The sequence below is a fragment of the Lolium rigidum genome, chromosome 7 (genome assembly GCF_022539505.1).
Source record: "Lolium rigidum isolate FL_2022 chromosome 7, APGP_CSIRO_Lrig_0.1, whole genome shotgun sequence".
Lineage (NCBI taxonomy): Eukaryota > Viridiplantae > Streptophyta > Magnoliopsida > Poales > Poaceae > Lolium > Lolium rigidum.
The window spans coordinates 339,732,540-339,744,051 of NC_061514.1; positions in this window are offsets into that span (position 1 = coordinate 339,732,540).

An 11,512-nucleotide genomic window follows, 5' to 3' on the forward strand; every position below is an offset into this window, starting at 1 on the left:
AATTTTTGGTGATGCAAGTTTGTCCCAAGAAAGCCAGTGAATAGACTTTCTGTCAACAGAACTACTCCACCAAAATCTTGCCATCACTGCCACTAAACTCCTCAACACCTTCTTTGTTAACTTAAAACAGCTCATGCTAAAGGTTGGTATGGCCTGTATCACCGCTTTAAGTAGAGTTTCTCTAGCAGCACTAGATAAAAGCCCCTCCGACCAACCTTGCATACAACCACGTGACCGTTCAACAATATGATCAAACATGCCACTAGTAATTCTCCCCACTGCTGTAGGTAGTCCCAGATATCTTTCAGAGAGGGCTTCTACCGTGATACCAAGTATAGATTTTACACTATCTTTCACAGGCTGCAATGCATTTGGACTGAAATAGATCGAACTCTTCTCCTTGTTTACTTTCTGGCCAGAGCATTCAGCATATATATTCAAAATCTCCGTCAGACGCTCAGCTCGTATCTCGCGTGCTCGCGCGGACACAGGTGTAGCCTATGCCGTATACCGCGACCTGATTCAAGACCGTATCTTCACCGTTTATTCCTAATCTTCCTCTACTACTGGAGTATGTTCTTTACTTTACTATCCTGCACTTGGCATGTTGGTTACTTTTGTTGCTTAAAGAACATAATACTCAAGTCAATTTTCCTATATTACGAGTTACACATGTCTCTTTGGTTTAACTTCAGGAGGTCTTCAACGCAGGTCTGCTCTATTCTCATGGCCGGCCTGCTCAGCAAATTTCCAGCTTCGTTCTCACGTTAACCTACTGGTGTAATCATTAATCTCCAAGCTCAGCTGCTCTATTCACAGGTTATTCGGTCATGTAAGAGCATCTCGAGTCGCGTCTCCAAATCGCCCCCAAAGAGATTTGGAGCGCGCCGGACAAAAAAAATGTTTCCAGCCGCGTTTCACAAAGCCGCTTTTTGTCCAGCGCGGCCCGATACGGTGTCCGGCGCACGAGCCCGTCCCCGCTACACAGGGGACGCTCTGGGGATGCCGGACACACCGATAAGCGAGGCGGGGAGTGGCGGGACCGACACGTCAGCGGCACATTGAATTTTAACCTAACCGTCGCCTACCTCGCGATGGAAGTTATTGACGCGCAGCGACGGTGCAGTTCCCGCAGAGGCGCATCGAAGCGTCTCATCGCGTCTAGCTCTGCGTGCCGACGTTAATGAGCGCCACCGCTCCCCCGCCTCCCTCCGGCCTGTAAAAAGGGTCGCTCTCTCATCGTCCCTCACACACAAACCCTAGCGCCTCTCTCCCCAACCCTAGCCGCCACCATCTCAAGAGTCGACGCCATGTCTGGTAGAGGTGGTGACCGAGCTTGCGGTCGTGGTCGTGGTCGTGGCCGCGGCAGAGCTGCGCGCTCGCTGTCGCATGCGTTGCTGTCGTCTTCATCGTCAGACATGCAGGAGGAGGAGCGGCCGGTGATGTTCGAGTTCGTCGTCGTCCTCAAGTGCGACCCACACGCCATCCAGAGGCTGCCGGACACCTTCGCCGACTTCGTCGCCAGCGACGGGCACCCGGGCTCGCTGCATCTGCGGGAGGCTGCCTGCGGCTGCTGCTGGTGGATCGTGGACGTGATCTACGATGCGCGCGGAAAGATGTACCTTCACATTTGCTGGGAGAAGTTCGCGCGCTACCACCGTCTTGAAGCCGGCTTCATGCTCATGTTCTCCTACTTTGGCGAGAGGAACATGAGCGTCAAGGCGTTCGACGAGACGCGTTGCCGCCGGCACTACCACGGCGACAACGCCGAGGCGGACGACGACTGATGAGTGTTGTTTCTTCGCATCAAAAATATGCACGGAGGTTTCTGGTTGTTCTTTCGAGAAAGAACCAATAGGGGCACCGTCAACAGCTGGATTTTCCAGTTTGGGTGACTGGGTGTGCCCTCGAGTGTTCTTTCTTGGTAGCGAACACACGAAACCTTCGATGCCCGGCCTAGTTAGGTTTAGTTATTTTGCAATATTTTATATTTGTGTCAACCATGGTTCAAACTATATATTAGTTTGTGGAAAACCATGTTCCAAACTATGTCTTCGTGTAAACCACGTTCCAATCATGTATTAGTTTGTGGAATGTTTCTTCTCTTTATTATAATAAAAATGAAAAAAAAGAAGAGTATTTTAATATTTGGGGGCGGCGTTTGGGGGACGCGGCTGGGGAGCGACATCCCCAAAACGCGGCACGAACGAAACACGTTCCCTAAACGCTCAATCCGGCGGCGTTTGGAAAACGGTTTGGGGGACGTGATTGGAGATGCACTAACATTCGTTTATTTGCAAGTGGACATTATTTCGTTGCCACCTACACCATGTGTAGTACTTATTATTGGTTGGAACAAATGATTTTTTTTCCACGCTGCTGCTGTTTGAGTATTCGCCATCGGCCATCGGCGCAATTAAACGGTGGAGCTCCCTCTCACCATTTTCTCTTACAATGTACCTTAATCTGGGTAGATGTATAGATTCTTGCCTAAATGTATGTTTTTGTTTTCCAGGCTAGCATTGGTTTTAGATACAACCAAATGAAATAGTACTAAATTTTGTGGGGTTGGTGCATATCATTGATTTCCTTTTGTTGGATCAAATAACTATTTCTTGCTGAAAAGGAAGCTAACAACATAGACAAAGTGTGTAGCTAAAATGAATTGTGTCTTATTCATCACAAAATTGTGTGTATATATATATATATATGTTATGTTGATTAGAAAAAAGTTTCTCTAATATAATTTTAATAATCAGGAGTATAATTGAATTGCATCTGTACTTCATACTCTCGAATTCATTATATTTGATTCATCGATTCACAAAGGAAATGAAGAAGGTCTCCTTGAACTCTTAATACCCGATGCCTCTTTCATTCTGGTAATTACACAGAAATAATTTTTTGATAAAGAAAATATATTGATGTTGCGAAGATACAATTATACCTAGCCTCTGCAATAACCTAATTCCCTAACGGCAATACAGATGCATACAGCAAAAATAAAAGAAAAAAATACAGAAAATAAAAGCTATGCTACAGTGATCAATTCCTTGTAACAACAAATCAAACACCACCAAGACAACATCGGAGATCCAACTTCTCAATAAGGCGACGCCTCTAAGAAAAAAATTGTTCACACACGCCGCCATCGCCCTGATCAAAAACCATAGGTTTTCACCTAGGAGAAAGTCTGCGCTCACAAAACAATGCCTTCAACAAGACCTTTGCCGGACACAACCTATTAAGACCAGACCTTGGGTTTTCACCCTGCAAGTCTAGACTTTGAATCTTCACCCATGTTGTCGTCCCACTTTCTGATACCACTGCTCCAAGTCACTGACCACCAAGCCAAACTTTCTCGCCAGCAAGACACGTACCGCCATTACTAGTGTCCCGATCTCAGTTTCCATGTCCTTCTTCGCGGCTGACTTCACCATGGACCTAAATACATGTCCCATGATAGATAGCAGACTGCAAAGCTTCGTAACGCTCCCTCTGAAACCAAATTGTCAAAATAGCAACGTTGCACACGATCGAAACCCATCCGATCCGGTAATCTCCCGACATGTCGTCCATTAGGGTTAGCCGACGGAGCATTCCGGAACTCGACACATCAGCCAGATCAAATAAGAAAGGCATCAAGGAGGTCCTTGCCATGGCAGCGAGAGGGATGCAAGGACCAAACTCCCTTTATTCCGAGCCAGCCCAGAAGCCCCCACACTAGCGGACTTCACGGGCCGCCAGACCCATCGGAACTAGGCCGACAGATCGAGTGCGACCCAGGCCACCACGACCGCGCAGAGATATACTTATATATTTCTGCAGAAACACGCGGGATATCATCTAATAGTATATATAATAAGTGGTAAAAATAAATACTTACTTATACATTATTATTACCATTATCACTATCTCTACTACTCCTAGTACTATTATTAATATTGGTACCATTACTACTATGATGCGACTAGCATGAGCCACATTTCATAATTATGTGATATTGTTATCTTAATAAGACTACATGCACCATTCCATGTATTGTGTTCTTATGGTTTTTTACCATTTATTGTGTTTCTTATGGTTTTTTACCATGTATTTTGTTTCTTACATTTTTTTATTTAATTGGTTGATGTGGATATTCTAGTATAAGGATCAACAAATCTCAAATTAAAAGGTCAATAAATTTTATTGATGCTTTGATTTTTTTTGTTTGAAAACTTGCTTGATTGAGGCGACCAATGATGGGTCATCTAGAAAAGAATTTTGATGCAAAAAATGGGGGGGGGGGTTGTTCATCCAACACCAATGCATGGTAGATCATATTGATACATGATGCAAATAGTTTTGTTCACAATCTACAAAGCCATCAAGACCAAGCGAAAAGTACCGAGAATAGAGTACTCCCGTAATTAACTCTTCATGTTTTTCCTCGTTGCCACAACTATTGGGGCCCCAATACAATACAACAGTGAGACACGGTGTCGATGATCGACACACAATGATGATGGTCGTTCTTCTGGACTATGATGTTGATGATGACAGGAAGATGTTGCGCAGGGATAGTGTCCAAAATTCGTATAAAAAAGAGGTAAACCCTTTGCATCTACCTTGTTGTGGACAAATGTACTTTTCTCTTATGATTTTTTTGTTCATTGTACCCCTATGGCCTTAGTATTTCAAGTGAGCATCAGGGTTACTACACCTACTCATTGCACACAAGCCACTTTACACATTCATAATACAAAAAATATAACGATTACATACGATACTATTATACATATCAATTAATCACAAATATCAACATAAACTTTTCTATGCATTAAACACAATTTAATTTCATATTTGAGGTTAAGCATGTACACTTTATTGACATAAATATATATAATGATATCATGATATGGTGGCTATGTTATTGCATCACAATCTAGTCTTTATGGAGTGGAAAACCCGCATGCTAATCGTATTTAAAATATCATTTTTTTCTCGTGTCCTGAAATGACGGTTAAAAATCAACATGTGATGTGTTATTATTTAATTTTAAGTGTATTCAATAAATTTTTGCATACTTTTTAAAAAACTATTATGTAGCAACTAAGGTTAAGATAAAAGGAGGTGGAAACATAGTATTGAAGATAGAAGTGGCTAGGATAGTGATCTTGTTTTAGTATTTCAGTCTCCCATACCATGTAGTAATACAATGTTGCTTTGTTTTTAAGTTTAACTTTGAATTGTTAGACTATGATATATCTACAATTTATACATATATTTTCCATGTTTCCCCTAAAAATCTGTGTAGAAGCCTTTAGAATGCACGAGCTAACTTGGATGTCCATGTGTCTACTGGATTTGAATTGAGTAGTAGGTGATACGATGCTTCATTTGTGATATATGTTTATTTTATGATTTTTATGACGATAATTTATGTTATTAGTTAACACTTAAAATTAGAGTGTGTGGTATCTACTTGCGTGTGAATGACTATCTAGAGAACTACATAATCATTATGGGAAAATATCAAAATGAGAGAGAGTTCCTCGAACTTTTGCATATAGTGATTCATTCAAAAAATAGTCCCTTCCATTTTAACAAAAAAGTACCTTTTTTGAACAACAATTATATATATTAGGAAAGCAAGCCGGCTCATTAAAAACCTCCCAGTCCCCTTCGATACCCTGGAAGGAGAAGAGTGTGTCAAAAATTTGTTGCCCCCAATCACAGTATGGTTACATCATGTATGATCGCACGATCAGAAATAAGAACAGGGTTTAAAAAGAGGGAGGATCAGAAAACCAAAACTCCCGGACTTCCTGTGAATAACCGACGCGAGCAAGCAAATGTGCGGCCTCATTAGCTTCTTGCGGACAATGTGTAAACGTCACCATGCCTAGCACCATTAGCAGATGCCGGCAGTCATCAATAATCACCGCTCCTGTCCCTCTATACACTGATGGGTTTTGAACAGCTTTCACAACCTCCATCGAGTCAGATTCTACAGCTAGAGATTGAGCTCCAAACTGTTCTGCCAGTTTTAGTCCATCAAGAAGAGCTGATGCCTCCATTGCTGCCACATTGATTGCATGATCAGTGTGATCACAACAGGCCGCAATAAAATTACCTCTAGAGTCCCTTATAATTGCACCAGTTGCTCCTTTCCCGTTTCCGGATCATAAGCAGCATCCACATTTAACTTGTAGACTCCAGTTGCAGGTTTTATCCAACCTCCTCTACGCATTGTGCTGTGTTCCTAGTACCCTTTTCATTTTAGAACTGTTTACAACAATGCCTTTGATATTCAGCACTGTCCTCTTTGTTCTTGATATGTCTCCTAGACTACCAAATATATACCAGCTTGCCACCATGACAGTAGTTACTCTATTCTCAATATCACATGTAATACCTCCTGGCTTCTATGAACATAGTAGTTCCTCAAGGATGATAGACCCTGATCGGTCCATTGCTATTGCTGCATTTACACACTCCTTGAGCTCCAGATCTTGCCATATCTCTTGTGCTCTTGGACAGCTAAAGAGCACGTGACATATATCTTCTGCATTGATCAAGCAGATTGGGCAATTGACTGAAGAACCAATGTGTCTATTCGCTAAAATACAATAACATGGTACAATCTCATGTAAATCACGCCACATAAATATCTGAATTTTGCGTGATACTTGTGTGCTCGTGAGGAGAAGACCTATCTGAACTATCAGATCTTTGCACTCTCCTTCTGTACTCATATCTCCGCTCCGTATGATAAGCCGATTTAATAGAGAAGCATCCTGATTTGCTTAAATTCCAAGCAATAAAATCAGACTGCCCAAAATTTGGAAGAGGGATCCGAAGGATCCTTTCCGCATCAACTGACCAGACACAAAAAAAGGTACCTTCAGTGGAATGTTCGCCTTCCAAATCATGACCCATGTTGTCAAAACGTTGTCTAGTCTGGTGCTTAAAGCACCCCCATATATTGATCAAGCACGGGTCACCGAAAGCCATCATATAAGCACTCATAGGACAATGTTGGGCGTCCCCCGGGGGATTTGATTTTCCAGCCCCCTGGTCCAGGTGCTGACACGTGTCTTTTTTGCTGCCGGGTAGCAAAAAATAATCCCGATTGTGCTTCAGTGTAGCAAAAAAGGTTCGTTCACGAAAGAAAAGAAAAGAATCTGCTCACTGGAGATCTCACCGGAGTCTCGCCGGAGAGCTCGTAGCAAAAAGTTGTGCTATTGTAGCAAAACCGATGTCGCTGAAGACATCGCCGGAGACCTCGCCGGAAACCCGGTAGCAAACATATTATGCCATTGTAGCAAAGTCGCATAAAAGTTGCAGCAAAAAATCTATGTTAAAAATCCACGGACCAGAGACCTCGTCCGGACTTCGACAGAGACCTCGCCTGTAGCCCCACCCCAATGTTGCAACTCTCACGGTAGCAAAAGACACCCTCCACCGACAGCAATGCTGACCGCCGCTGGGAGCAACACCGATGGAATAAGGTAGCAACTCCGCTCTCCGCCGGTAGCAGCGCCAGCCTCCCAAGGTAGCAAAGCCGGCCTGCGCTGCTAGCAACGACATGCGTCCAATGTAGCAACACCATAAACCGCCGCAAGCAATTCTCGTAGGTGTGCGGGGCTGGCGCATGTAGGTGTTTGTAGCACCAACAACCCCTACCTTGGCAGCACCTCTGCCCACATATGGCCGACAAGAATGTTGAGGAGGACGATTGGACGGAGGTGGGAGTTGAGGGAGGAATATGGCGGCGGTCAAAGGATAGGTTTCCCGGAGGATGAGGAGTTTGAGGGAGGAATATGGCGGCGGTCAAAGGATAGGTTGCCCGGAGGATGACGAGTTTGAGGTGCGGATCGGAGGACGACGAGGTCGGGCGCGTGGCGGCGGGGAGCCACGCCGCGCGGCGGCGGGGATTCATGGCGCGCTGACCGGCGAGATTTGCGGCCAAGAGCCATGGCACCAAGCTACTGGAGCGTGGGATCCGGCTGCGTGGTCGCGGTAGCTGCGGGGAAACGGCCATCGAACGGCGAGGTCGAGGGCATCCGCGCGGGAGCTGCGGGGGAACAGCTGGCGAACGACGACGTCGAGGGCATCCGCGTGGGAGGTGCGGGAAAACGGCCGGCGACAAATCTCGTAGGAAAAAGTAGGTGCGTGATGTCTACGGGAGCTTCTATTCTTGTAGACAGTGTTGGGCCTCCAAGAGCAGAGGTTTGTAGAACAGCAGCAAGTTTCCCTTAAGTGGATCACCCAAGGTTTATCGATCTCAGGGAGGAAGAGGTCAAAGATATCCCTCTCAGGCCACCCCTGCAACCACAAAGCAAGAAGTCTCTTGTGTCCCCAACACACCTAATAGGTGTACTAGTTCGGCGAAGAGATAGTGAAATACAGGTGGTATGAATAAGTATGAGCAGTAGCAACGGTACCAGAAAAGTGCTTTGCCCAGGACAGTAAACAAGCAGTAGTAACGCAGCAGTAGTAACGCAGTAGTAGTAACGCAGTAAAACAGTAAACAAGCAGCGATAGCAGTATTTAGGAACAAGGCCTAGGGATTAGACTTTCACTAGTGGACACTCTCAACTTTGATCACATAACAGAATAGATAAATGCATACTCTACACTCTTGTTGGATGATGAACACATTGCGTAGGATTACACGAACCCTCAATGCCGGAGTTAACAAGCTCCACAATTCAATGTTCATATTTAAATAACCTTAGAGTGCATGAAAGATCAATAAGACTAAACCAAGTACTAACATAGCATGCACACTCGTCACCTTCATGCTATGTAGGAGGAATAGATCACATTAATACCATCATAGCAATAGTTAACTTCATAATCTACAAGAGATCATAATCATAGCATACGCCAAGTACTAACACGGATGCACACACTGTCACCATTACACCGTGCAGGAGGAATAAAACTACTTTAATAACATTGCTAGAGTAGCACATAGATAAATTGTGATACAAAATACATTGCAATCATAAAGAGATATAAATAAGCACTTCACTATGCCATTCATAACGATGAATAAGTATTCCGTGAAATATAGCCTAAGAGACCCACACGGTGCACACACTGTCACCTTTACACACGTGGGACAAGGAGTCTCCGGAGATCACATAAGTAAAACTCACTTGACTAGCATAATGACATCTAGATTACAAGCATCATCATATGAATCTCAATCATGTAAGGCAGCTCATGAGATTATTGTATTGAAGTACATAGGAGAGAGATGAACCACATAGCTACCGGTACAGCCCCGAGCCTCGATGGAGAACTACTCCCTCCTCATGGGAGCAGCAGCGGTGATGAAGATGGCGGTGGAGATGGCAGCGGTGTCGATGGAGAAGCCTTCCGGGGCACTTCCCGTTCCGGCAGGGTGCCGGAACGAGACTCTGTCCCCGGATCTTGGCTTCGCGATGGCGGCGGCTCTGGAAGGTTTTTCGTATCGTGGTTTTTTCGTATCAGGGTTTTCGCGACGGAGGCTTTAAATAGGCGGAAGGGCAGCCTCGGAGGGGGCCTGGGGGGCCCACACCATAGGGCGGCGCGGCCCCCCCCTCTGGCCGCGCCGGGTGTGGTGTGGGGCCCCCGAGGCTTCCCTTTGGCGGCTCTCGGGTGTTCCGGAAGGCTCCGGAAAAAATAGGACCCCGGGTCTTGATTTCGTCCAATTCCGAGAATATTTCGTTACTAAGATTTCGAAACCAAAAACAGCGAGAAAACAACAACCGGCTCTTCGGCATCTTGTTAATAGGTTAGTTCCGAGAAAATGTACGAATATGACATAAAGTGTGCATAAAACATGTAGGTATCATCAATAATATGGCATGGAACATAAGAAATTATCGATACGTCGGAGACGTATCAAGCATCCCCAAGCTTAGTTACGCTCGTCCCGAGCGGAGTAAAACGATAACAAAGATAATTTACGAAGTGACATGCCATCATAACCTTGATCATACTATTTGTAAACATATGTAATGAATGCAGCGATCAAAACAATGGTGATGACATGAGTAAACAAGTGAATCATAAAGCAAAGACTTTTCATGAATAGTACTTCAAGACAAGCATCAATAAGTCTTGCATAAGAGTTAACTCATAAAGCAATAAATCAAAGTAAAGGTATTGAAGCAACACAAAGGAAGATTAAGTTTCAGCGGTTGCTTTCAACTTGTAACATGCATATCTCATGGATAATTGTCAACATAGAGTAATATAACAAGTGCAATATGCAAGTATGTAGGAATCAATGCATAGTTCACACAAGTGTTTGCTTCTTGAGGTGGAGAGAGATAGGTGAACTGACTCAACATAAAAGTAAAAAGAATGGTCCTTCAAAGAGGAAAGCATCGATTGCTATATTTGTGCTAGAGCTTTTATTTTGAAAACATGAAACAATTTTGTCAACGGTAGTAATAAATCATATGAGTTATGAAAATTATATCTTACAAGTTGCAAGTCTCATGCATAGTATACTAATAGTGCCCGCACCTTGTCCTAATTAGCTTGGACTACCGGATCTTTGCAATGCACATGTTTTAACCAAGTGTCACAATGGGGTACCTCCATGCCGCCTCGTACAAAGGTCTAAGGAGAAAGCTCGCATTTTGGATTTCTCCCTTTTGATTATTCTCAACTTAGACATCCATACCGGGACAACATGGACAACGAGATAATGGACTCCTCTTTAATGCATAAGCATGTGGCAACAATTATTATTCTCATATGAGATTGAGGATATATGTCCAAAACTGAAACTTCCACCATGAATCATGGCTTTAGTTAGCGGCCCAATGTTCTTCTCTAACAATATGCATGCTCCAACCATTAAGGTGGTAGATCTCTCTTACTTCGGACAAGACGGGCATGCATAGCAACTCACATGATATTCAACAAAGAATAGTTGATGGCGTCCCCGAAGCATGGTTATCGCACAACAAGCAACTTAATAAGAGATAAAGTGCATAAGTACATATTCAATACCACAATAGTTTTTAAGCTATTTGTCCCATGAGCTATATATTGCAAAGGTGAATGATGGAATTTTAAAGGTAGCACTCAAGCAATTTACTTTGGAATGGCGGATATATACCATGTAGTAGGTAGGTATAGTGGACACAAATGGCATAGTGGTTGGCTCAAGTATTTTGGATGCATGAGAAGTATTCCCTCTCGATACAAGGTTTAGGCTAGCAAGGTTATTTGAAACAAACACAAGGATGAACGGTACAGCAAAACTCACATAAAAGACATATTGTAAACATTATAAGACTCTACACCGTCTTCCTTGTTGTTCAAAACTCAATACTAGATGGTATCTAGACTCTAGAGAAACCAAATATGCAAACCAAATTAGCAAGCTCTAAGTGTTTCTTCATTAATGGGTGCAAAGTATATGATGCAAGAGCTTAAACATGAGCACAACAATTGCCAAGTATCAAATTATCCAAGACATTTTAGAATTACTACATGTAGCATTTTCCAATTCCAA